General features: G+C 47.3%; 1 protein-coding gene across 6 annotated transcripts in view; it reads right to left on the bottom strand.

Moving 5' to 3' along the window:
* Positions 1–22,744, bottom strand: part of GGACT (gamma-glutamylamine cyclotransferase) — a 33,226-nt gene extending 10,482 nt beyond the window's left edge. The window contains exons 1-3 of one of the 6 annotated variants that reach the window (XM_073212400.1): positions 22,637–22,736; positions 18,650–18,742; positions 18,460–18,541 (exon numbers count right to left, since the gene is read on the bottom strand). The gene's annotated coding sequence lies outside the window, so the exon portion shown is untranslated. Of the gene's footprint in view, positions 1–1,429; positions 1,645–18,459; positions 18,542–18,569; positions 18,743–22,636 lie in introns of those variants that run through there. The other 5 variants (XM_037024806.2, XM_037024805.2, XM_037024807.2 and 2 more) reach the window with 5 other exon arrangements.
* Positions 22,745–23,889: the final 1,145 nt, after the last annotated feature.

The raw sequence follows: 23,889 nt of genomic DNA, 5'->3' as shown, positions 1-23,889 counted from the left end.
TGAATCTTTTGTGGTGTTAGTTTGAGAATACTTATATAACATGAAAATTAGCATCGTGCATGCCCGGCTCCTTTCACAAGGAAAACATCATTACCTTTCGGATTGTGCTTTAACATCAAATACAGACCCTTCAGGAAGAAACTCATCCCCCCAGGGATTGAGAAAGGATTGGAGATAAGCACTGAAGCAAGCAAGCAATTCCCATTAGAGGATTAAGGCACTCATGTTAACTTGGAATCAGAAAAATGAATTGTGAATAAAATCACGTATGACCACGAGGTTGTCGAAGTTAATAAATTAGAGAATTGAGGGGTCACCTGGAATGCACGGCCACATGGAGCACCGCAGAGCTAACCGGTGGGGTTCTGTATTCATGGGACAAGAGCCACTCTTCTTCTTGGAAACCTAGTGGGGTGGGGGGCGGTCTCTGCCGTACGGCGCTGTGCCTCTCTGACGGATGGAGGCCGTGGGTTCCCTTGCAGTATCTCCAGTGAAGGAGACATGAGAGTTGTAACATTCATTTTTGCGAATTCTACTTTTGGGTTTTAGAGTTGATTGATATTGTCAACAAACGTGCACAACCTCTCTGTAAACCACTTCACTGTGTATAAAGGATTGACTACGAGGCTGCTGCTGAGGTCATGTCTCAGGCACATTCAACTTGGGAATCAAAGAACCCAGGAGCCAAGCCCTTGTCCCCACGCCCCGGGCTGGGAATGACATGGACATCAAGGGGCAGCAGGGAGATGGAAGAGACTCAGATAGAGTCTCTAACCAAATTTTGCTGAAGTAAAACTTTTTAACATTGTCAGTATTTAAGAAAACAAAACCACGGATGGAAATGTCGATCTGGCCTGGTGCTGCTTAAAATACCTGTCACTCAGCAGTTCTCTTTCTTTAAACACAGTCCATCTATTGTTTCATATTTCATTGCTGAAGCAGAAATTGAAAGTGATTATGGATCCTTTGCTTAACTGTTGGATTTTTCCTGCTTGATTTTTTCTTAGCCACCTGGTGGTAAGATTGTAAAAAGCAGACTTTAAGAGTTTATTATGCTAGTTTACAAATTAAAACTACTGCACATGCCGAGATCATATTTAGAAACACACCAGGTGAGCCACACAAGGGCTAATATTCAACTCTGCTTAAAGGACTTAAGTGGACACCAGCCTCTAACACGGAAACAACATTTATATAAAGATGCCTTCAGGAAATATTCATCCTGCATGGATTAAAATTTCATGGTATGAGGAAATGTTAGTCATCTGGACGTTATCACTTCAGACTGTGTGTTCTGAGTGATAAGTCACTGCCGGCAACAACACTTCCCGCCTGCTGTCAAGTTCAGACTGTTGGGAAGACAGGTGAGATGGCTGGAGGGTCATGGGAACTGAGGCTCCCAGGGGCAGCCCCTCCCCTCCCCACTCACCTGTCCCAGAACTGCAGGCACGCGCCCCGGGGAACTGCGGGGCAGCTCCCGCTTCTCGGTCCTCACTTGCCGGAGGGCACCCTCTGCCGCCGGGCTGGGCCGGGGCGGCGGGAAGAGGCCCGTCTGCCCCCAGAGGGCCCCCTTCCCGGCCCGCAGAGGCCTGGCGTCTCAGCCAGGGCTGCTTCTGCCCTTCGTCCTGTGGCGTTATTTTCCCTTGAGAAAATGCCTCCCTGTCTGATAGAGTTACACATTAATTCTTCAGAAGTTTCTCAGAACCATAGGAAACAGGTGAAAAAACAAAATGCCCTGACCTTTAACCCAGAGCTTGGCCTGTGAGCGGGAGGCCGTCGAGGCCCCGTCCTCTCCCCTGCGGCCCCAGGGCGGCTCCGGCGCATCCTGCGGGCGCTTTGATGCCCCCACCCCTGGCTGCCTGCAGCAGCCACGGCGGCTTCCTGCCTGGCCCCCTGCTCATACCCTGGAGACGGTCGTGGCAAAGACCCTTTCCAGGCCAGGCAGGCGGCCGGTGAAGTCCCCGAGAGAGGGTCTGCCTCCCCTCAAGCTCCAACCCCTCATGGGTCCGTGAAAACAAACAGGCACTTTACAGGCCCGATGCCACACAGGGCCCTCTGAGTGCTGCCTGAGTGCCCAGTCCTGAGCTTGCACTCTCTGGCCAGGCCAGCAGTTTTCCTGATGCCATCTTTAAAGCACAGTGACCGGCGAGGACACGTGGTCATCCCACCCCACCCAGGCCCACCGTGAAAGGGCTCTGTGGAAGCAGGCAGGATGGCGAACTGCCAGGGCGGCTGGGCCGGGGGCTGTGTGCCCCGGCTCACGGCAGGAGGCACAGAAAGCTCAGCAGAGGCCCGAACCCCTGCGGGGCCAGATGCTGCCCAGGTGGTGGGCACACTGGGGGTGGGGTGGGGTAGGGGCTGCTGCCCAGACCAAAGGGGCAGAGTCCCCACAAGGCCCACCTGCGGCCTTGGGAGGACAGTGCGAGCCATCCAGCCACCACGGAGCGAGGGCGTGTACTGTGCCCGACCCCACGCAAGTGCCGCACTTAGTTCTCAGGTCGATGCTCCGAGCAGCACAAGGAGATCCCCCCTTGCCCAGCTTTCCCCAGTCCACACGGCGGAGATGAAGTGACTCACATGGCGGCCCGGCTGAGGGTGGCAGAGCAGGGGGTCCTGCCTTCACCTCCTCCCTGCCCGACGAAGGCCCCTACCCTCCCCGGGAGGAGTCCCTCCTCTCAGCGCCTCCTGCCTCCCGTCCTGCAGGACAGGACACCCGCTGGCCCCAGGCAGCCAGGGGCTCGGCCGCTCCGCTTACACCTTCACGGGTAAAGTGCCCACAGGCGCGCCCGCTGGGCCTGCGCCAGGAGTCTGCACTTAAGCTGCTGCCATCCCGGAGTTCTTAGTAACTCACTTTGTAACTTGTGTAAGTGAAGTCTGATGGGACCCCAGAACATCCTCAGGAGCGGAGGAGGGCCCCGCAGCCCCCCTAGCGTCCGGGACTCTCTGTGCCCCAGGAGCACAGAATCCCCGTGGATCCGTGACATGGGGGGTTCGGTGAGACGCGGAGTGAGGACAAGGTGACGTGTTTACGTCTATGACTGCGTCAGCTGGGAGAGGCCGTGCTCCGTACCAAGCAGCCCTTGGCCTTGACCACGAGAAGAGGGCAGTGGTATTCTGAGAGAGATGAACACCAAGGAACCCTGTCCATCTTTCCTTCCTTGGGGAACCTCACCGTGTCAGCCAGCCATGTACACCGAACACAACGGAGGGAAAGGGGATGATTATCCACTAATGCACTAGATACAAGATTCTGTTTTTCAGAAACATTTTAAGGATATATTAATTTAAAATGGTTTTTAGTTGACTTGTTTTTGCTTTCTTGGCTGAGAAATGGGGACTTTGGGAATTAAACTTAAATTTATGTTGGAAATATCAGAAAAACAATTGCAAGATATCTCACAAAGCTATTCCCCTTTTAGGTGGTTTGCTAACAAAATATTCCAGAAAGATAATGTATCTGCTTAAAAATCTCTTAAGAGAACCAGTTCAGAAGTCACGCCTAGCCAAAAGTGAATAAATAAAATAACTACAAATGCAGGGGAGGCCCCTGGTTAGTCCTGGGCCCATGCCCCCTCCCTCTAATAAAATATGTCATAGCTTTGGAGGCCCAAGTCTCCCGGAAGCAGCACCGGGCAGAGTGCCAAGAGGGAGGAGGTCAGGGAGGTCAAAGCGAAGCCCCTGCCAAATGTCAGAGGGCTTTGTCCCACCCCGGCAGGTGGGCCAAGGCCACAGCACAAGGCGGTGGGAGACGCAGGAGTCCTGGGGCCCTCCCATACAACTCAACAGACTGCCTTAGCAAGAAGGCTCTGCAAGAGGGCCACCAACCACGGCGGCAACATGTCAAACGTGAAAGCCTGGAGCAGGACCTACATTACGGAAGGAACCTGAGCGCTACTCAGAAACCACCCGCACAGTGCCCTGCCACCCGTCAGTCTAGTGCCCACCAGGACCTCGCTCCTAACCCAGTGCCCCTGGTGCTTGGCGCCGCCAGCCCAGAGCAAGTCAGGAATGACCCAAACCCCACTTCCAGAGAGCTCTCAGGTCCAGGACTCAGTTCTTTTGGTAGCTCTAACAGATTTACTTTCAGAATTACCTTTTTGCCAAAATTTTAAAAACTAGTTTAAAGTCTCTAAGAAGATGTTGGCTGCCTAGAGGTAGTTAGGAGGAGGAATACAAACCAAGGAAAGCTCACTGCCTCCGTTCGTGCACCAAAAGATCACCCCAGTGCACACACACAGCATGGTTTAATAATAAACAAGCCTTTAAAAAATAAAGGCACTGAACGCAAAACTAAGCCTGATGGAGTTTTGATTAATTACCCGTCCCCATTCAGAACCCTTCCGAGCTTCTCTAATCACCCTCAGTTAAACGCAGTTGAAACGGAGAAAGGTTAAGACTGAATTACAGCAAGCGAGGAGCAGCGGGGGAAGGAAGGCTGTGTGCTGAGCATGCTCTTCGGCGCCTCACTTAAGTGGGTCCAGTTATTCACGTTCCTGTGGGTCCTCAACGCACAGCTGGTCACTGCTCGCTGAGAGCAGCTAGAATTCTGAGTCCAAAACTCTGAAAAAATATGTTGTGTTCGAGTGACTGGGGCTCTGAGGAACTGGCTGCGCTGACCTGAGTCCAGCCCTTTAATACACGATACCTCCAACCAAAAAGAAAAGAAAACAAAACAAAACTTTGAAAGCTACATTACTTAGGACCAGCTGACGGAAGCTGGGGCTTGGAGGCCAAACACACCGTTCCTCCTCAGGATTCACAACGTGCGGGCCTCTCTAGTTTTGGGCGTGGATCCCAGGACCTTACATTTTACTAAAATTAAGCACAACTTGGTCTATGCTTGGCTTTTAAAACACGCGGTCCACTCCTGGGAGAGCAGGACCTCAGGAGTTTCCCAAAGAAGAGAAAAAGGCAATTTTCCCTCAGAGGGCCATGTTTCACAAACCACAAATTAATTAAGGGTTAACCAGAAGTCCTAGTTGGAACCCCTTAAAGCAATGTAGTTCCTTACTGGTCCTTGGAATGGACCCCCCCCAGAAACACGACCCCCAGGCCCTGCATCCAGTGGGACCCTCTGGTGCAGAGGCAGTGGGAGAGGAAGAAGACCGGTTCCAGAAACTGGCTCCTCTCCACGCTCCGGAGCCTGCCCAGGGAGGGGGGAAGGGCCTGCGGGGCCACTGTCACCCAAAAGAGCCGACCCTTCAAAATTCATGCAAACTTGGCATTATTTTAATATAACAATGATTTCAATTATTTTGGGGTCAAGGAATTTCTTTCTCCCCTCCTGCTGCCCCCATCTTGGAATAAAGGCAGTTTTGCAGGGAGCTGGTCCCGTCTCAGGGAGGGGGCAAGACCAACGCAGCCCAGGCAGGCCACGCCTGCGCAGGGGCCAGCACCCAGGAAGGGAAGGAGCAGTGCCCCGAGGCAGGGCCTCTCTGGGGGCACAGGAGCCGGCCCTGGGGCCACGGGCCCTGGCCTCGCAGCTCTCTCGGGGCTGTTGTCCCTGCCTGCTCTCCGGTCCAGCTGCAGACCCACCCCTTCTCTTCTCACCTGCAGGCAGAGCTGTGAATGCAACCCGACCCCACCCAGACCCTTCAGGAAGACACACCGGAAACCGGCTTGAGCCCAGTTTGTTAGAAGAGGAACGTTTGTTACCTGGAGGCTGTCTGATCTCGGGGACTGATACATTCTCTCCAGTCCTCCGGCAGCCCTGCAGGGACGGTTCCTGTCCAGTTTCACACATGGGAAACCAAGCAAGACTCAGAAGAGTTATTCAGCTAGAAATAGAGCACAGTTATTAAGTGGACTGGCCTGGACTTAAAGTCAAGGCTTAATCCAAAATCCAGGCACCTTCCCCCATCATACACAACTAGGGGAGAGCACAGGAGGTTCTTGGTGGTGGAAAATACTGAAGCCCTTGCTGGTTTTCATAGCAAATTACCATTGTATAATACAACTTGATACATTCTGTTGTTCTCCACCTGTCACAACTGAGTGGGGGGGAAGGGGCTGTGCTTTAAGCCCTACTCTTTTCAACTTTAAAGACCAAAACCAGATTTAAAGTTTCTGTAAGGCGAGGAGTGAGTCACCAGCCACTGAGTTTCTGGTACTGTCACTGCCAAGGATTCAGTACTTCCAGGCTAGCTGAAAGGTCCTTCATTCATTTACTCATTCACTCATTCAGTATTATTTTAGCATCTGCTATGGGCAGGCATCATGCCAAGAGCCAGAGACAAGAGGATGAACAAGACTACAGTCCTTGCTCTGAAGGAGTTGAGGTCTAACAGGAGAGACAGATGCTTTCAGAGGCGATTATAAGATGCTCTGTGGGAAGACCAATGAGACATGCACGGGGTTGCAGGGCATGATGTGTCCCAAAAGAGGGAACTATCTGAACAGCAGAATCTTTGAGAAGAAACAGGAGATAGCCAAGCATTGGTCAGGGGATGGCTAGGGGAGAAGAGGGTAGTGCGAGCAGAGGGGACAGCCTGGGCATGCCCAGGGGCTAGGGCATGAGGGTGAGGCCAGGACGATGGGGGAAGGTGCAGAAGGGAAGCTGGGCCCAGGGCACTGGGAACTCGATTTCAGCTCCAGCTGATGGGGTGATTAAGGGCAGCAGGCCTCCAAGGTGACGTAGTAAGAGCTGTACTTTAAACAATCATCTTGTGCAACCTGAGTGGAAGCCCACTGGCCGAGGATATGAATGCCAGGCCTGTGCATACCAGGGACGAGCCACTCCACTCCAGGCAGATGTTCCACAGAAACGTGGACACAGGTTCACCAAAAAGACACATATAAGAATATTCTGGTCAGCACCATTTGTAAGAGTCCAGAACTAGATACTGCCCAAATGCCCATCAACAGTGAACTAAGTACACTGTGATACACGGCAGGAAACTCTAGAGCAGTGAGAACAAGTGACGACAGCACGGCACAGCACGGACGAAGCTCGCCAGCAGCGCGGAGTGGACGAAGTAGGCGGAAACAGCACATCCTCTATGGCTGTGCTCATGCGAACGTGAAGAAGAGCCGAACTAATCTGCCGCTCGAAGTCAGGGCAGTGGTTACCCCTGGCAGGGCAAGGCCACGCGCCACCTGACCTGGGGCTGGTCACGTGGGTGTGTTCCTGGGAGCGAAGTCCATCCGCTTTATGATTTTCACTTTTCTGATCTGCTTTGCTTTCATCAAGTGCGCATCACATTTTAAGAACACACAGAGTGACAGAGTGGGAGGCAGATTTCAGTGACGGTGACTCTGAGACCGGTTCCTAAACAATATTCCTGAATACAAATTTTCTAAGAGCGTTATGTTTTTATGATTCAAGGTTGGCTACAAATATTAAACAACAATAAAAACCATCTAAAAAATGTGGAAAAAATTACATTTTTTACTTTCAACACCTGGTGTCACCAGCTTAACACAGTACAGGACTGCGCGTGCTCTGTGCTGGTTGTGGCCAAAGCCGCAGCAGCCAGGCCCTCATGGGGGAGGGGGGCCCAGAAGCCTCACTCACACTTTCCGGAAGTGTGTTTCAACACACCCCCAGGTGGCTGCATTCCCAGGAATCACACAGGTTTCAAGAATGGTTTTTATGTTTGTTTTTAATTTTGAACCAATGATGCAAGGAAGAGACTGGAGTGAAATAAACCTGAAGTACTTTTTCTCCAAATATCTCAAAAGTGATGGCCTGTCTACCTCCGCCTCTTCTATCCTGTGACCTGTGCCCCCACTGCACGTGTGTGTCTATTCTCCAAAGTCACAGTTAAGTATGACTGGATTAGTTTACTAATGACATACCTGAAATTAAAAATCCCCAATCTCTGTGAAAACATCATTCCTTAATTTGTCTTCAGGTCAGATTTCAAAAAAAAAAAGGGGGAGATTTCAGGAAGGAAAGTCACAATCCTTCAGACATGACTGAAGATCTCAGTGGTGACTTGCAAGAGGGATTAGACCTGAAAAGTCCACGTGACAACCTGAACAACTAGCATTTGCACATTCAGCTACTGACAGTCTAGGCAGAGTAGTACTTGTAAGATGAACTGAAAAAATTACAGCGCCCAAATTTCACAACTTGAAAAAGGTGGTTTAAAACAAGGTAACTGCCCAGTAGCTCTCACCTGTTCTCCAGCAGCTGAGGGAGCCTGCAAGACCCTCTCTGCAGAGACTGGTTTCTGATGACTTGTTGCTCCAGGAGGAGGGGTTCCCACCTGGGGCAAGTTCCCAATAAATTTGCACAGACCAAATAAAGGCAAAGGCAAAGAGCTGGGGGTTCTGAAAGGGGCTCACACCACACTCATTCTCACCGGGGTCACAGGCAGCTGGTTCTGCGGTGCTGCCCCCTCTGCTTCCCAGCACGGGCCTAACCACCCCCAGCACCCGGGATCCGCGGCTACCCTCTGCCGGCCCCCGTTCCCTCCAGCCTTCCCTTCTCCGCTCTCCAAGCTCTCTGCACCCACGGGCACACTGCTGTCTCCCCACTCTCCTGGCCCTCTACTTCCCTGCCTCTAGCACTGGAAGGAAGCCTGTAGGTGGGCCTCTGTGGTGACCGGAGGAGGCCTGACCAATCACGTACCAGGAACTGAGGACAGAATGGGTGTCTGCTCTCCACCCCTCTCCTGGGCCGGTACTCCTGTGCCTGACCAGCCCCTCTGTTGTTGGTAAACATCTCAGAGATGTGCAAACAGGCTCTTGTTTGCCCTATACAATGGGTGCTATTAAGGCCAGACCAGAATCCTGGTCAGAAATTTCCATTTTCTCCACACCACTGAAGTCCAGGAGTGAGAAAGCAGTGGTGGGCTTTAAATGGTACGCATTTCTTCAGAGATGCTGAAGGTGACGCCTGCCGTGGCTGGGCCCAGTGTGCCGCCTGGTAGGCATCTGAACCTCCTGGTGCCCTAGGCCCTCCCTCCCCCTGCCCTGATGCTCCCGGGCAGCTTTCTGCATTGATGACTAAGCCTCTCCTTGTTCCCCACTTTGCTATATCCTAGATGACCACATCCCAGATGGGCCGAGGGCCTCTAGGCCACCCTCCCCAAGGACCACACCCCTCCCACTGCCACGGGGCCCTGTGGGCAGCCTCCCAGTGGTCCCAGCAGTTCTGCCCCACATTCGGGTCCTGGTGTGATTCCTGCCTCTCGTACAAAGACCAGGTTTAGTGACTTGCTTCAAATCCATGGAATACAGAGGAAGTGACAGGATGTTACGAAAGGGGTCAGGGTATCAGAAGGCGGTGCTTCCACCTGGGGACTCTTCAGTGCCCCGCCGAGGCCCCTCGCGCTCAGGGACACCGCTGTTGGGGTGTGGGCCCCTCTGAGACATCTACCTGGAGAGGAGCTGAGGTCTCTGGCTAGGGCCACAAAAGACCCAAGACCTGCTGGGCGCCCTGTGAGGGCGCTCAGCTCCCGCCCAAGTCAGCCTGGAGAACCACAGCTCTAGCCTGCACCCTGACTGCAGCCTGGGCGCCCTGGAGCCGGGGCCACTTGGCCAAGCAGCCCTCTGATTCTCACCCACCCATGTCTAAAGATACATTCAGAAGGGCAATCGGCACCCACCTCCACCCCCCTGCCACATCTAGGCTGTGCCTTTCACTGTTCTGTGGAGGTGTCATCTGTCCCCCGTTTTGCTCACAAGGTTGCCGCTGCCTTTAAGCCCTTTCCTCTTCACCCTCAATATGCTGCCTGGCAAAATCCTACTCCTGCCTCAAGGTTTCTAAACTTCCAACATCAACTCCCTGTAAAACCCTCCCTCATGGGCAGAAGGGATCCTGCCCTTCACCCCGTGAAAATGATTCCAACTCTCCATCAAGCCCCGGGAAAGGGAGAAAGGAAAAAGGGAAAATACAATGCACTGGGAGTCACCCTCAGAAATGGGGGGCTGGCACATGAGGACACTCCTTTGCAAGTCCCAGGGAGGCTTCTCTTGCAGTCCAGCACACAAGCTCCTCGGGGTCACTGCTCGCATGCAGCCTCCACTCCCAGGTCCCCTCGTGAGAGAGGATGCACTGGCCCTGGCGTCTGCATCCAAGGGAGCAGTAACGCTGAAGGGTGGGGTGAGGAGGAGAAGCCCTACTTCCAGTGACTCAGCTTCCTTCCTCTGCAAAGGGCCTCCCCAGAAGTCTCACACATTCCTGTTGCTTCTCCTTTACCAAAACTTGGGACACATGGTCACACTGAATAAAACGGGATCAGTAACTAAGGGAGGAGATAATGGACATTTGGTGGCAACTACAATGCCTGTCTCTCCACTTTTTATATATACTGGCCAACATCCTGCTTTGGGGGTTACTGAAGACCTCAAATGAATCCCTGGAAGCATTCTTGACCCTCACCCATCTCTAGGTTTTTAAATTCTCAAGGTAAGTCATCCTAAGTGCGCAGGAACTCTTAGAGAAGTGTAAATGGCTGCTCAGATGATACATAACCACTTCTCTGTTATTCTAAAAAATTCCACGTGTGAGAATATGTTGCAATGGCCCTTTCACAGAGCTTGGTGAGTCTCCAAAAACACCACCACCTATAAAGACAGTTCACAGCCCTTTACCTGTGTGAAAACACTACACAGAGAGCAGATCAAAGCTCCAGCCCAGCCCCAAACACCACAGCATTCAAGAGATACAGGCAAAAAGCAGTGAAAATGGTTGCAGCTCTCCACCAATCCCAAAGAAAGGAAAAAGGGGGAATACAGTGGAATGGAAGCTAACTTCGGAAATGGGGGATTGGCACGTGAGAACCACTCTTTTCGAAGGCCTAGGGAGACTTATTTTGCAAAATCACCCAGGAGGCAAGTCTTCATATATTTCAGGTGAATTCATCTGAATTGGTGCTGTTTCTCTGCAAGGAAAACCCAAAGGGCTGCTATTTAATAGAAAGATGTTACAGAAGTTTTTCTATTTATAAACTATTACAGCAGCATAATTTCTTGATATTGTTCTAATACCCTTCAGATAATAGATGGATAGTGTTATTCCTGGAATGACAATGTTCCTCTCCTGGATGCAGAAGAAAGCACACCCACCGTAGATGGAAGAACACATACTTTTGAACTGCATGTGTTTCACTTCATAGTCAGGTAAAAATCTGCTACTTTGTAGCTACGTGATCATGTTCAAGGTGTTTCATTTCTCTGAACTTCAGTTACATCACTTAAAAGATGGGAATAATAATATCCACCCCAAGCACTGATGTATGAAAATTATATGAAGTAATATAAATAAAAATTCTGGCACATGGTGATTTTAATAAGCATTAACCCCCCCCTTCTAAGAGAAGGGTAAATCGCAGACTAGAAGGACAAACAATAGACTGTATCACAGATGTGTGAGTGCCTGGCATATAGCTTGTGCCCAATAAATGTTAGTTCCTTTTTAACTTACTCATACACACAAAAAGTCATATCCCAGTTATTTAGTATGGTTGAATGGCGTTCTTTATAGTGAAGTTTAACCTTTTGTACACAAACTGTATAAGCCTTCTCTGTATTAATAAACACTGTATAGTAAAACAGTGCAGCACACCCATGCACACCCATGTTCACTACAGCATTATTCACAATAGCTGAGAGGTAGAAGAAACCCAAGTGTCCATTGAGAGATAAACAAGATGTCATATCTACATATAATGTTCACCCTTAAAAAGGAAAGACAACCTGTCACATGCTACAATATGGATAAGTGTTAGGGACATTATTCTAAGAGAAATAAGTCAGTCACAAAAAGACAAATACTGGAAATGACACCTAAAGTAGTCAAATTCATTGAGACAGAAAGCTGAATGCAAGGAACTAGGGGACGGAAAATAGGGGGCTGCTGCTCATGGGTACAGAGACTCAGTTTTGCAGGATGAAATGATTCTGGAGATCTGTTGTACAACAATGTGAATATAACACAAATGGGTAAGATGGTAAACTTTGTGTTTTTCTAAAACTACAATTAAAAATAAGAAAATCATTTTTTAAATGATGTAACTTGTACAGGCTTTCATAAACTTGCAGGGTCATCATACTGATAAATTGTGGACTGTCCTATGGACAGATCTATGGAGTCTGCTGCCCAGAGCAAATCTGCATCAAGCTTCAGGAGGTACTCCGGAGACTGCTTTCTTAAATAGATATTTGGGATTTGTTAGGATTCAGCTGCTAAAGGAAAAAGTGGAACTTGACATCTTTTGGTACATAGTATTTGCTATTACCATTGGAGAATTTTAAGATGGAAAAAACTTTAAAGCTGAAGAAAGTGAAATCTAGACTTTAATCGAAATAAATGATTTACCTAAGATCCTGCAGATAGTAATTATAAGAATAGCTGGAATGAGCATCTCCTGGTTCCCTCTACAATCCTTTTGTACAACACACGAAACCTCCCTAGAACGCCTCACGTCTGAAGGGCACTGTTTAATATGCTGCCACCAGGGGGCAGTAGGTGTGTTAGTCTGGTATTCTAAAACCCTGGACTTAAGGCCCCAATATATTTCTATTATCCCTTTCTCCAGCCCCCCAAAATATATAAGCACATTTATAAGACTTTATTAATAACAAGCCTAACATTTAAAGAACATCCATAATAACTTTTTAAACAAAACAAAGACTTAGGCCCAATGGAAGTAAAAGCTTTACTAATCCTCCACTATTCTGTTATGTATTCCAATCCTAACTGATATAAGCATTAATTAATATATTAGTTTTAAGCCAAAAATGACCTAACCACAGAAACCCATACCATTTCTTTATTGTTTTTTTTTTTTTTTTTTTGCTTATTTCTTTACATTTTGAACCAAATTTTCCTAGTGCGTGGCCTGTGAGGCTTCAGACCACAACCTCAAGCCCATCTGGCAATTTGTCTTCAATCTTTCTTTCTCTGTCAGGCTGTTTTTCTTTGAAGTGCCTGTTACAAAGGTAGGCTGTCAACAGGTCTAACCCTCTAGCAACTTTTCAGAAGCAGAACCCTAGGCACAAAGCAAGACCTACATGGATGCCGTTCTTCCAATCAGGTGGTGGTAATTCCCACTGGTCTTAAATGGTAATACTGCCAGCTGGACGCTCAAACCAGGCAGCTAATGGGTGAGACAGGAATTTAAAGACAGGGCCTCCCCCAGCAAGAACTGTGTGCAGCTGGAGACTTTCGCAATTTCATCTGATGCAAGGAATGAGGGACAACAGTAGCTGTGACATTTTGGTAATTAACCCAAGAGTCAACTCCACACTTTCAAGCAACAGTGACCAGTGACCATGGTCCCTAAACCATCCGGAGAGAGACACATGATCTTTATTTCACACACAGAAATTTCAAATGGTTGTATTCTGTGACTCAGCATGCTTTAATAAGGAAAAAGGCATTCAAATGCAAGCTTTTACTGTTGCCCCAGACACACAGGGCCAGTCCATGTTTAAACAACAGTGCTCACTACAGGTAAAAGACATCCATTTGCTCTCATGTAATTCACTATTCACCTATCAATCTAGCATGGAACTGATGACAAAAGCAGTTACGGCACTATTGGCCACTAAGGGTAAAGCAGGAAGGAGACATGCACAAGATGCATATAAATGACAGGGTCACTGAAAAATGCACTGTGTATTCAGATACTATTATGCAATCCTTTGCCAAATAACATGTGTCAATTGGTGAGACTTCAGAAAGACTCCTATCTATATAACACTCTCGTTTTAATTTAATTACCTTCCACTGTAGAATATTTACTATATTTAAATGTAGAATATCAGCAGAAAACCAGAAATATTTATTTTTATAATAGGTATATATAATGAATTTAATTCACTAATTTATTCAAGAATATTAAAAACATTTTTTTATAATACTCAAAAAGCTGAAATCAGATCATTTAAAATAAAAACAACCAGCCATTAGAACAGCTCAAATAAAAAACCCTGATAGTATCACATGCTGACAAGGACAGGGAGCAACTGGAACTCTCATGCACTGCTGGCAGAGATGCGATGCAAAATGGTGGGGTACAGCCCATTCCGGGAAACAGTCTGGCAGTTTTTTTTAAGGTCAAACATACAATTACCATATTGAGGTGGGGCAGGGACATGGAACAAGCATTATGATGAACTGTTCCTGCCTATGATGAAAAATACCAAGATACAAACAGTATAGTAAGAACAGGAGGGCCTCCATCCTAAGGCTAAGATTCTATTTTAAAAACCAGGGAGTTATATGGTACGATTCCTGACATATTCTTTGGTAATCAGCCAGCAACCTATCTTAAAGCAGGGGAGCAGCCCTAAATGACATGGGCCCAGTGCTAGAGGGTAACCACCCTCTTGGAGATGAACAGGATCAATAAATTCCTTGTGTTAAGTTTATCCTACAGAATTTTCTAGAGGACTGACTGTGGATGGTGACATAATGTCTCTCACTGGAGAGAGACATCACGAGACCATATGTCACACCTACATCACCCCACTGCCCCCCACCTTTGTCCCATTTCTAAAAAGCTTAAAAGACAGAATCCCAAGCCCTTAAGTGCACCTCCTCTCTGAGGTTGCCCACACTCCCCTTTCTTTGAGTGTGTACTTTTTGCCTTAAATAAAGACTTCTTACTGCTCAACTTACTGCATCTTGTCTCTGTGCTCTTCTAGTGGTAAGTATCTTTGTTATGCTGCTATTTCATTCAATTTTCTAAACGTAAGCCCAAGTCTTTACTGTCACTGTCCTACTTCCAACAAGTAGGGAAGGGCTACCAAGAGGTCTCTGACTTGGGCTTGCAAGCTCCCATCGCCTGGGGGACCCAGACAGGACTGCAGCTCTCGATTACGCTCTTTAATAGCCTGCTTGAAAATCTCCTTTCTTTGCCTTTGAGAAGTTCTCAGAACAAAATCTCACTCCATTCAGTGCTCTGTGGCTCCCCCAAATTCTGGGGTGGTGGGGTCTTAGTTCCCACACCATGCAGATGCAAGCAGACACTGGATGTCAGGTGACCCTGGCTTTAGGAGTTGGCAGGGGATCTGCCCTATGCCGAGCAGGAGTTCAACAAGCTTCCCTTTCCTCCCTCTGCTCCTCCTTGCTCTGAGCTGCCTCAAAAGCAGCTGCCATTCCCTACTATTCTTGCTTTAATGAATTCCTTCCTTACCTACACTTGTCTGACCTGCTGGAGAATTCTTTCTCATTCAGAGTCAAGAACCCTCCCCTGTCCAGGTTGAGGTTTCACCTGGTGCACAGGGAGAGACCTTCCCAGACGCAGCTGCCTGACAACATATGACCCAGTCATCCCACTCCTGGGAATCTGCCCCACCAAGAAGAAAACTTTTGATCACATAAAAACCTATATACAAAAGTACATAGCAGCTCTATTCAGAATCACCAAAAACTGTAGAGAATCCAAATGTCCTTCAACAGTGACTGGGCACACAACCTGTGACGTGTCCATAAGATGGAATACTACTTGGCAACAAGAAAGTCTACACACATGGATGGACCTCAGAGACACTATCTGAGTGAAAGAAGCCAGTCTCAAAGGTTGCATCGCATACACTTTCACTCTTGTGACATTCTGGAATAGGCAACATTTATAAAGATGGAGACCAGGGATTGTCAGGGATCAGGGGAGGGGGACGTCTTGACTTACACGGGGCAAGATGAGGAATCGCGTGTTTTGCTCTGTCTTCTGAGTTTTTTGGTGACGGAACTGCTCTGTATCAGGACTGTGATGATGCACGAACCAATGAATTTAGAACTCACAGAATTACACTACAAAAATTGTATATAAAGTCAATTTTACTTTATATAAATTAAAATAATAATAATGAGTGAATGAAAGTGTGAGAGCATGCAACTACTCTAAAACTGAGTTAAAAATATAAGGTAAAAGAATACGAGATGTCTGAATTAAGCTAATGCCTGGTAAACATCAATTGTTATTATTAGAAAAGACTTAGGAATTGTATAAACCAAATACAATGAATGGGCTTTTTTTTTTGCGCTTGTCTTGAATAAACCAATGCACAGACTTTTGTAGACAACTGGGGACATTTGAATACAGTATTAGATGATATTAAGGATTTTGTTCATTGTTAAGTAAGAGCATAGTTATGTAAAGACTAATCTTTTAAACAAAATTCATACTAAAATATTTAGGGGTGAAATGACATGATTTCTGGCGTTTGCTTCAAAATTCTCCAGAAGCAAGCAAACATTCAAACTCAAAAAACAAAAGGAGAAGGTCAGTGAACGAGCACGGCCCAGCCAGGCCGGTGCACGGGCGCTGCTACTGTGCATGAGGGCTTATTATATTTCCAGTATGGCTGGAAATGCTCATAGTAAAATGCTAACAGAGAAAAGAAACAGTGACAGTCTTCACAAACACTATCAAGAACACCACCTAACTGTTCTTTATTCATTTGTAAGATACATTATTCCCTTTATGGTTTTTATTAGGCTTTGATAATTTGCACCTAACTTTACAGCAAACCAAACCAAATATTTGGCAGTGTTTAAGGCTAATATGCAGAAACAGTGACACAGGCAAAAATAACAGAGAAAACTCAAAATAGAAGAGCAGCAAAAACCTCATCACGGGGCAGAGGTAGGAGTGATCTATGGGCGTGCGAATGAATCAAAGGTTTCTGACAGCTGTTCAGTGGCGCTCTGAAGGATGGGGGACATTTCACATATGGAGTCGGTATCTCCGTCACTCAGAAGCCTCTCCTGCCAATGCTGAAGGAGGAGAGGCCCAGGAATCGGGAGTAGATGCATGGCCTCAGCGGGGAAGGGCAGCGATCTAGCCCTGAGCATTGTCAGCCCCTGGGAGGGATGCATCTCACCACCCCTCATCTGGAGAGCTGCCCTCATTCTGCCGTGGCTTCTGCATTACAGAAGAAGTTATTAAATAAAGGCCCCCAAAGATACCTGTGTCCTAGTCCCTGGAACCTATGAACATTTTACTTTGCATGGCACAAGGGACTTTACAGATATAATTAAAGTTAAGAGCCTAAAATGCAGAAATTATCCTGGATTATCCAAATGGGCCCAATCTCAGCACACAATCCTGAGAAGGAGAGCTCTCCCAACTCAGGGCAGAGGGAGCTGGGATCATGGTGGGAGGGCCGAGGGGGTGCACTGCTGCTAGCTTCCAGGGTGGAGAGGGGCCAGTGAGCCAAGGAAAGTGGGAGGCCTCTGAAGCAGGGAAAGGCGAGAAAACAGACTCTCTTTGGGCCTCTGGGAGGTCACAGCCCCACTGATGCCTTGATTTCAGCCCAGCAAGACCTGTGTGGGACTTCCCACCTAAAGAAATGTAAGATAATAAACTGAGGTACTTTAAGCTATGAAGTTGGTAGCGATTTGTTGTGGGGGCCCCAGGAAACATTCTCCTGGCCCCAGGCCTTCGCCTGTCCTGCCCTGCTGCCCCCGCGCACTCACAGTTCAACGAAGGGCGTTTTTATTCAATTCCAAGACATGACTGTCTGCATCTCTCATCTCCACTCAAGTCTTTTCCTCTGAAAAGTCCTCCCAACTCCACACAACCAGCCCAGACAAGCTCAGGACCCCCATCCATCCACCCACTGAGCACCGACACCTTCCCTACCTTAGTCCCTGCTTGAGTGCAGTAACTTTCGTTTGGGGTGTATGTTTATTAGCATTTTACTAAATGCTAAGTGCCACACAAAGGAGTTTTAGTGGGTTTTCTCTTCCCATCCTTTCAACAACCCTCCCAGGTAGACATGATTATTATGCCTTATTTTTTAAATTAAAAAGTTCAAAATCACCCAGCTAGTAAGTAGCAGAGCCACGATTTGAAGTCAGGCAGTGTGACACGGGAGCTGGTCTCTTAACCATGACAGTGGTACCGTCGTATACATGAGAAATGAAGTCCCAGCACCTCATGTGTTTACTAGCACAACACCCCCAGTGTTCAGTACAGAGCAGCCTATTAATAGCTGTATATGAATGAATGGGAAAAAGGTGGCTTTCTACCCCCTGCTATTCTTTTTTTTTTAATTATGGGAAATCAAATATATACAGAAGTAGATAGAATGAGCCCTGAATACCCGACTTCCACACTTAGCAACATAGGGCCAATCTTGACACCAACATTTAATCAACTCAGTATTACATTGCCTGGTAGGAAGAGCTCCCTTCAATACTGTTCTTGCTCAGAATTACATGTTTCTAATTTTTATCACAAGGTCACTTACCTGTTTTAACAGAGACTCTTAAAAAAATAATCTTGAAATGGGCAAGATCTTTCAAAGTACGACACAAAACAAGGAAACTGAAAAAGGAGATGATGTTTTGTGCCTATATAAAATTAAAATTTTCTGCAGAGCATAAGTACTGTAACCATACTTTTAAAAATGGGGAAAACAGATTGTAACATATATGACAAAGCAACAATATCCTCGATGTATAAAGAATTCTTACAAATCAGTAAGAAGACCAACAAACAGCCTGTTGCCGGGAAAAACAGGTACAGGCATGAGCAGTTTCCCTGCTATCCTTACATGACAAGAAGACAAGGCCGACCAACCGACTCTATTGGGCAGCATACTTCCTCCGCTGCTCTGGACTTCGGAAGCAACCGCTCTAGAACAGAGGAGAAAACATTTCTTACCTGGAAGCTTTTCTCCTCAAAACTGTGTGTCCCTGGCATCCAGCACCATAGTAAGCCCGAGAGTCTGAGAAGCTCCTGACCTCAGAATCCCTCCCAATGGGACACGAGGAGAAGTACTCCCACCTCGCCGCATGACCCGAGGCCCATGGACCAAGGCCCAGCTCTCAGTCCTGCTGGGGAGTGAGATAAAGAGGAAGGCGAGTGAAGAAGGCTGAGTGTTCGAGATAAGGGGCTTATAAACGAAAACCCAGCACCCATACTCTGCTGGATGCCAACTTAGCCCAGGAAGGGAAGAAATTTCCAGCTGGGGGAAAATGCAGCCCACCTACCCGAGGGGCTATGGTATGCCTTAAGGAGAGGCAAGTTCCCACTAATGCAGCAGAGGGGCTCCAGGTTCTTGACCTTGAGAAATAGTAGCTATACCCTCCCCTTCAAGTAAGGAAAATAAGATGAGAAAGAAAAAGAAAGTACTCTCAGTCACCTATTGTAGGAATACTGAGCTTCCTGGGTGAGGGTTTCCAAGTCTTTTAACGTCATAAATTTATACTTAAATTTGTAATTAAAAATTTTCAAACCACCTCTGAAGTATACTTGCTGAAAGAAACTGAACCTAACTAAGCCTTTAGATCTAATTTCCAGTTTACAGAAAATACAGGGGATAGAGGAGCAAGCTAAACCATACTACACAAAAAGCCAAAGAAAGCCAGAATGTGATGTGTACAAGTCACATATCATTTATAGCTGCCTTTGCAGGACAATGCAGTTGAGTAGTAGCAACTGAGACCACCTGGCCTGCAAAGCCTAGGAAAGTTAGCATCTGACCCTTTTCAGGAAGTTTCCTCCTTGTCTGGATTCCTACTTCATACAAAATAACAGTAAAAGTGGGTGCATTTTTGAGGCAATCAAGGAGATCTGACTGTTGCACTGGGTTCTAGAAAACATGGAATTACTGTCAATTTGATTAAGGGGTGACAATGATATTATGGTTATCAAGAAAATGCCCTTTTTTGGAGGTGCATATTGCACCATTTGGGAGTAAAATGGTATGTCTAGAATTTAAACTGCTTCAACAACAAAACAAATGATGAAGCAGGTATGGCCAAAAAAGAAACTTCTTTAAAGTCTCTTGGGTGGGTATATGAAATGTATTATATTATTCCCTCTGGTTTTAGGTTTGCTATAGTAAAAATATTTTTTTAAAAACGCACAACCTTGATCAGGAAGTAGAGCTATGGCCAGCCATCCTTCCCCTGCCCCAGCCCTCCTTACCCAGAGTCCAGAGCCAGCAGCTTTTCTTCATTGAAAGGGAAGTGTTAGTTATGCTGCTTTAGAAAGGTTCTGGAGAAGGGAGATGTATTATTGCTAGTTATTTTCTTTATTGAAATGCAGTTCAGTCACTAACACATGAATACCGGGAAAAAACTGAAAATAAAATTTAAATGCTTTTCAAACCATCCAGACTAGTTGCATTTTAAGTTTATCTTTGCTCATGATGTCTGCCACCAGGAATGCCCCCATTCAACACCTCTTTTTATAAAAAAATCTACCCTCCACTCAGGTCCAGCACAAAGGTGAGCCTCCGCAAGCCCTCAGGTGAGAATTCACCTCTCTGTGCTCCAAATGCACACTGGGTATTTCTTGTATCTTTCTTCACATTTTAGCAATTTACCATGTTTATTACCTATAATGCCACACAAACCTTGAGCCTCCTTGTAACCCGTCTTTTCTGTAAAACCACTGGCGGGTATAATGACACATCCACAGCGTGAGCGCTGCCCAGCCGGCTCTCAGCTCCAAGGGCAGGCCCAACCTAAACAAGTCCTGAGCAGTTTCACTGACAAGAGACAGACGTTCAATTAAAGAATGAATTCCTGCTAAACATGATGTTCTCTTAATAAAACTCTTAATAGCTGAGGTTTGCCCCTGGATAGAGAATGTTCTAGAGAAGACTGCTAAGGGCACCTGATTTTGTCCTCTTATGGTCGCCTTTCCTTGGGACTCGCCCCTCTGCACACTGCTGCGCTCACCTCCATGCCCGCCAGCAGGGGTGCCCTACCTACCCCCACAAAGGCCCTGGCTGACCCGGTACAAAGACTTTCACTGGCTCGGCGTGGAAGAGCTGACACAGGTTGGAACTTTCAAGAGATCTTATTAAATTAAAAAAGAAGAGGAAATGACAGATAATTAAAAAACTTATACAGTAATGGTTTTTAGCCCTATTCTGTTCTACTTCCCGCTGCCCCCGCTCTCTAAGGCCAGCGTGAAAACCACCTTCTCTAGGTCGTGTTAACAGTGGCAAGGTCACCTTGAGACAGGGACCGTAGATGTAGTCGGAGTAGTGAAAGTCTCCGGAGGGGGCAAGGCAAGACATTTGTAGTCAGAGCAATGTAACTACATGCAAGGAAACCCCCCTACTAAAACTCTATGTTAAACATTAAGCTCTAGAATCATTCTTCAGTGAAATCAGTTAATGTTCTCCAGATAAAGAAGAGTAGCACATGGTTTATTATGCTAATCATTCGTAACCATGTGTAAGATTCACTTCAGCCTGCTGAAAGGCCCAGGCCTCTGTGCTCTTTCCTCCTTCAGATCTGACGAGGTGATTCTGCAAACTGAGCAACTAACTTAGCTGCAGACCCAGCTGTAGACGGCATGGTAAAAGGCAGGGAGAATTCCATCTTAAAGATAAGACTGCATTTTAACACCCAGGAAGTTCAAGAAGCAAGATTCTTTAGCAAGTAGACAATACCTCAGCCCACCTTGGGGGCTGGGCAGGCAGCCTTTTGATATGCTCCCAGACCAAGGCGCTGCTGTCCCAGAGAGAAATCAAGGCAGGAAATTCCTTACAGTTAAGTTAATTTTCAATATTCAGGGACCACTTAACAAGTCCCCACCCCTAAGTTTTTTCATGTTCTCGAAAAATCCTCAACTGCCTATAAGACCCCCTAGACAACGCACCACTATGGACTCTCTTGTCCCCTCCTGGCGTGAGCCGGGAGCTCTGTCCCTTCACTTTATCTCTAAATAAAAGTGTACTTTGCTCTCCTCAACTGTTTATAAAGCTCATTCTTCAGCTCCACAAACAAAAACTCCACCAATCAGATATTGATTTTACTTTGCAAACTTAGCTTTTGAAATACAAATGCTGTGTACCAGGGTAGTCTGCTTATTCAGGAACTTCTGCCTTCTCCTGGAAGTCGTTTCAGGAAAACAAGGCATTTTGGGAAAACGAGGGCAAACCGCAGGAGCTCTTCATATTAGCATTTCAGTAAATTGCATGAGGCCAGGGAGAACCTTCTTCAATTATAGGAAAAAGTACATAAGGACGTGTGTGCGCCCTACACTTTATACAGGTCAATCCAGCTGACTTAGAGATACCCTTGAGTTTTTAATACACGACTTCTTCCTGGGACATTTAGCAAAATGAATAACCTGCTTTTAAAGTCTCAAGCATTTCCTATCAGTGCCATAGTAATTAAGTAGACTTGGAGTCAAGATGTGTTTAAAAAACCGTGGCCCTATTTGGGTCTCGAGCGCCACTGCACTGTTGTCTTCCGCCAACAGCGTGAACGAGCAAACCACACTTTGTCATCTGGGCGGTACGAGAAACTTCTGCCAGCATTCCGATGGGGCACTAACGGCTCCTACGGAACGTGAGCTCAGGAAGTGCCAAATGCCAGACGTTTTTAGACTTCTTTTGCAGCTCTTGGTCTCCCCACAAACAAGAATCTCTATAATTAAAAATAGAATTTCTGAAAAGTGCTAGTCTCGTTCAACTGAAAATGAACTGAGAGCCACTGCTTTTCGCTGCAGACCAGCGGGCTGTGCCCGGAGGCGGGGCCTAACCCCGGCCCTCCCCGACACGGCGGTGGCGGCCGCTCCACGCCGCGCGGAGCCCGCGTTCCGGCCGGGCGCCCCCGTCCGCGGCCCGCCCCCCACGCCCTCCGCCCGGGTCCCGCATTCGTCCCGGACGCAACGCGCCGCGCGGTGACGACACCCCGAGTCCTCGGCGCTTAGCGCGGAGCGGGCAGGACGGGACCCCCGCGGGCCCGCGTCCAGAGCCTCACCTGCTGCGGACGCGGCACCGTCGGGAGAGCGGCCGGGCAGCCCCCGGAAATCGCCGGCGGACGCGGGCACTGCGGCCCCGGGAGGCCGCCTCCGGCGGCGCCCCCTGGAGGCGGGACGCGGTACCTGCCGGCGCGGGCCGCGCTTACACTTGGTCCTCCGGCCGCAGGCACGTGCGCGCTGACACCTGTGACACACCGGGGGACACACCACATCACACACACACACACACACACACACACACACACACACACACACACACACACACGTGCGCGCTGACACCTGCCCCTGGCGCTCCCAACCAGGCTGGACTCTGCTGGACCCAGACACACCGGGGGACACACCACATCACACACACACACGGACACACCACATCTCACACACACACACACACACACACACACGCAGAAATGAGGCCACACCTGGGAATGCATTCTGTAGGACAGATGGGCACATTGCCAAAGTGTCACATCTACTGAAATATATTAAATGACACAAGTAAAACCATTTAAATAAATCATCTTTGGCCCTAAATAATCTACAGCCTAAATCCAGCCCCACTTATTTTTGTATGGCCCATGAATTAAAAAATGAGTTTCACATTTTTAAATGCTTGAAAAAAATCAAAAGAAAAAATACTTCATGAGACATGAAATACAGGAGATCCCAATTTCAGTGTCTATAAATAAAGTTTTACTGAAAACACAGTCACACTCGTTTGTGTATTGTTTATAGTTGCCACTGAGACTGCATGGCCCACAAAGCCTGAAATATTTACCATCTGTCCTTTACAGAAAACGTTTGTCTGCGCTGCCCTATCATGTTGCTCCAGCCCCTGTTAGGGTGCTTACCTTGTCATTTTCTAATAGTCGAATTATACGACTGTATTCCTACTGGACTGAGTTTCATTTGTATCCTTTGTATGAGTTCCCAGCACTTCCCGCCATGGTACAGAGAGTAGGAATTCAGTAATATTTATTTAACTGAAGTTTACTTTGTAATTATTTCCTTATGTAAATCAATATGGACTTAACAAAAAGTCTTCACAGTTACACAAAGCATCCATTAATGAGGCTAACTTCAAAAATGTGCGTGCAAAAAATTGAAAAAAATATATGTTCTGCAAATAATTAGATTCCTTGCTTCCATTTCTAAACCTGGCTCTAAAAAAGAATGTTGTTAAACTTAAAAGCAGCAGGGTTGTTTTTTCTTTCTTTTCATTCTGTCAAGTTATTTTACTCTGTACAACAGGTCT

Source organism: Manis javanica, chromosome 9, assembly GCF_040802235.1.
Source record: "Manis javanica isolate MJ-LG chromosome 9, MJ_LKY, whole genome shotgun sequence".
In the NCBI taxonomy this organism is placed as follows: domain Eukaryota; kingdom Metazoa; phylum Chordata; class Mammalia; order Pholidota; family Manidae; genus Manis; species Manis javanica.
The sequence above is the reverse complement of the archived record's forward strand: the minus strand, read 5'-3'. Positions and strand labels throughout refer to the sequence as shown.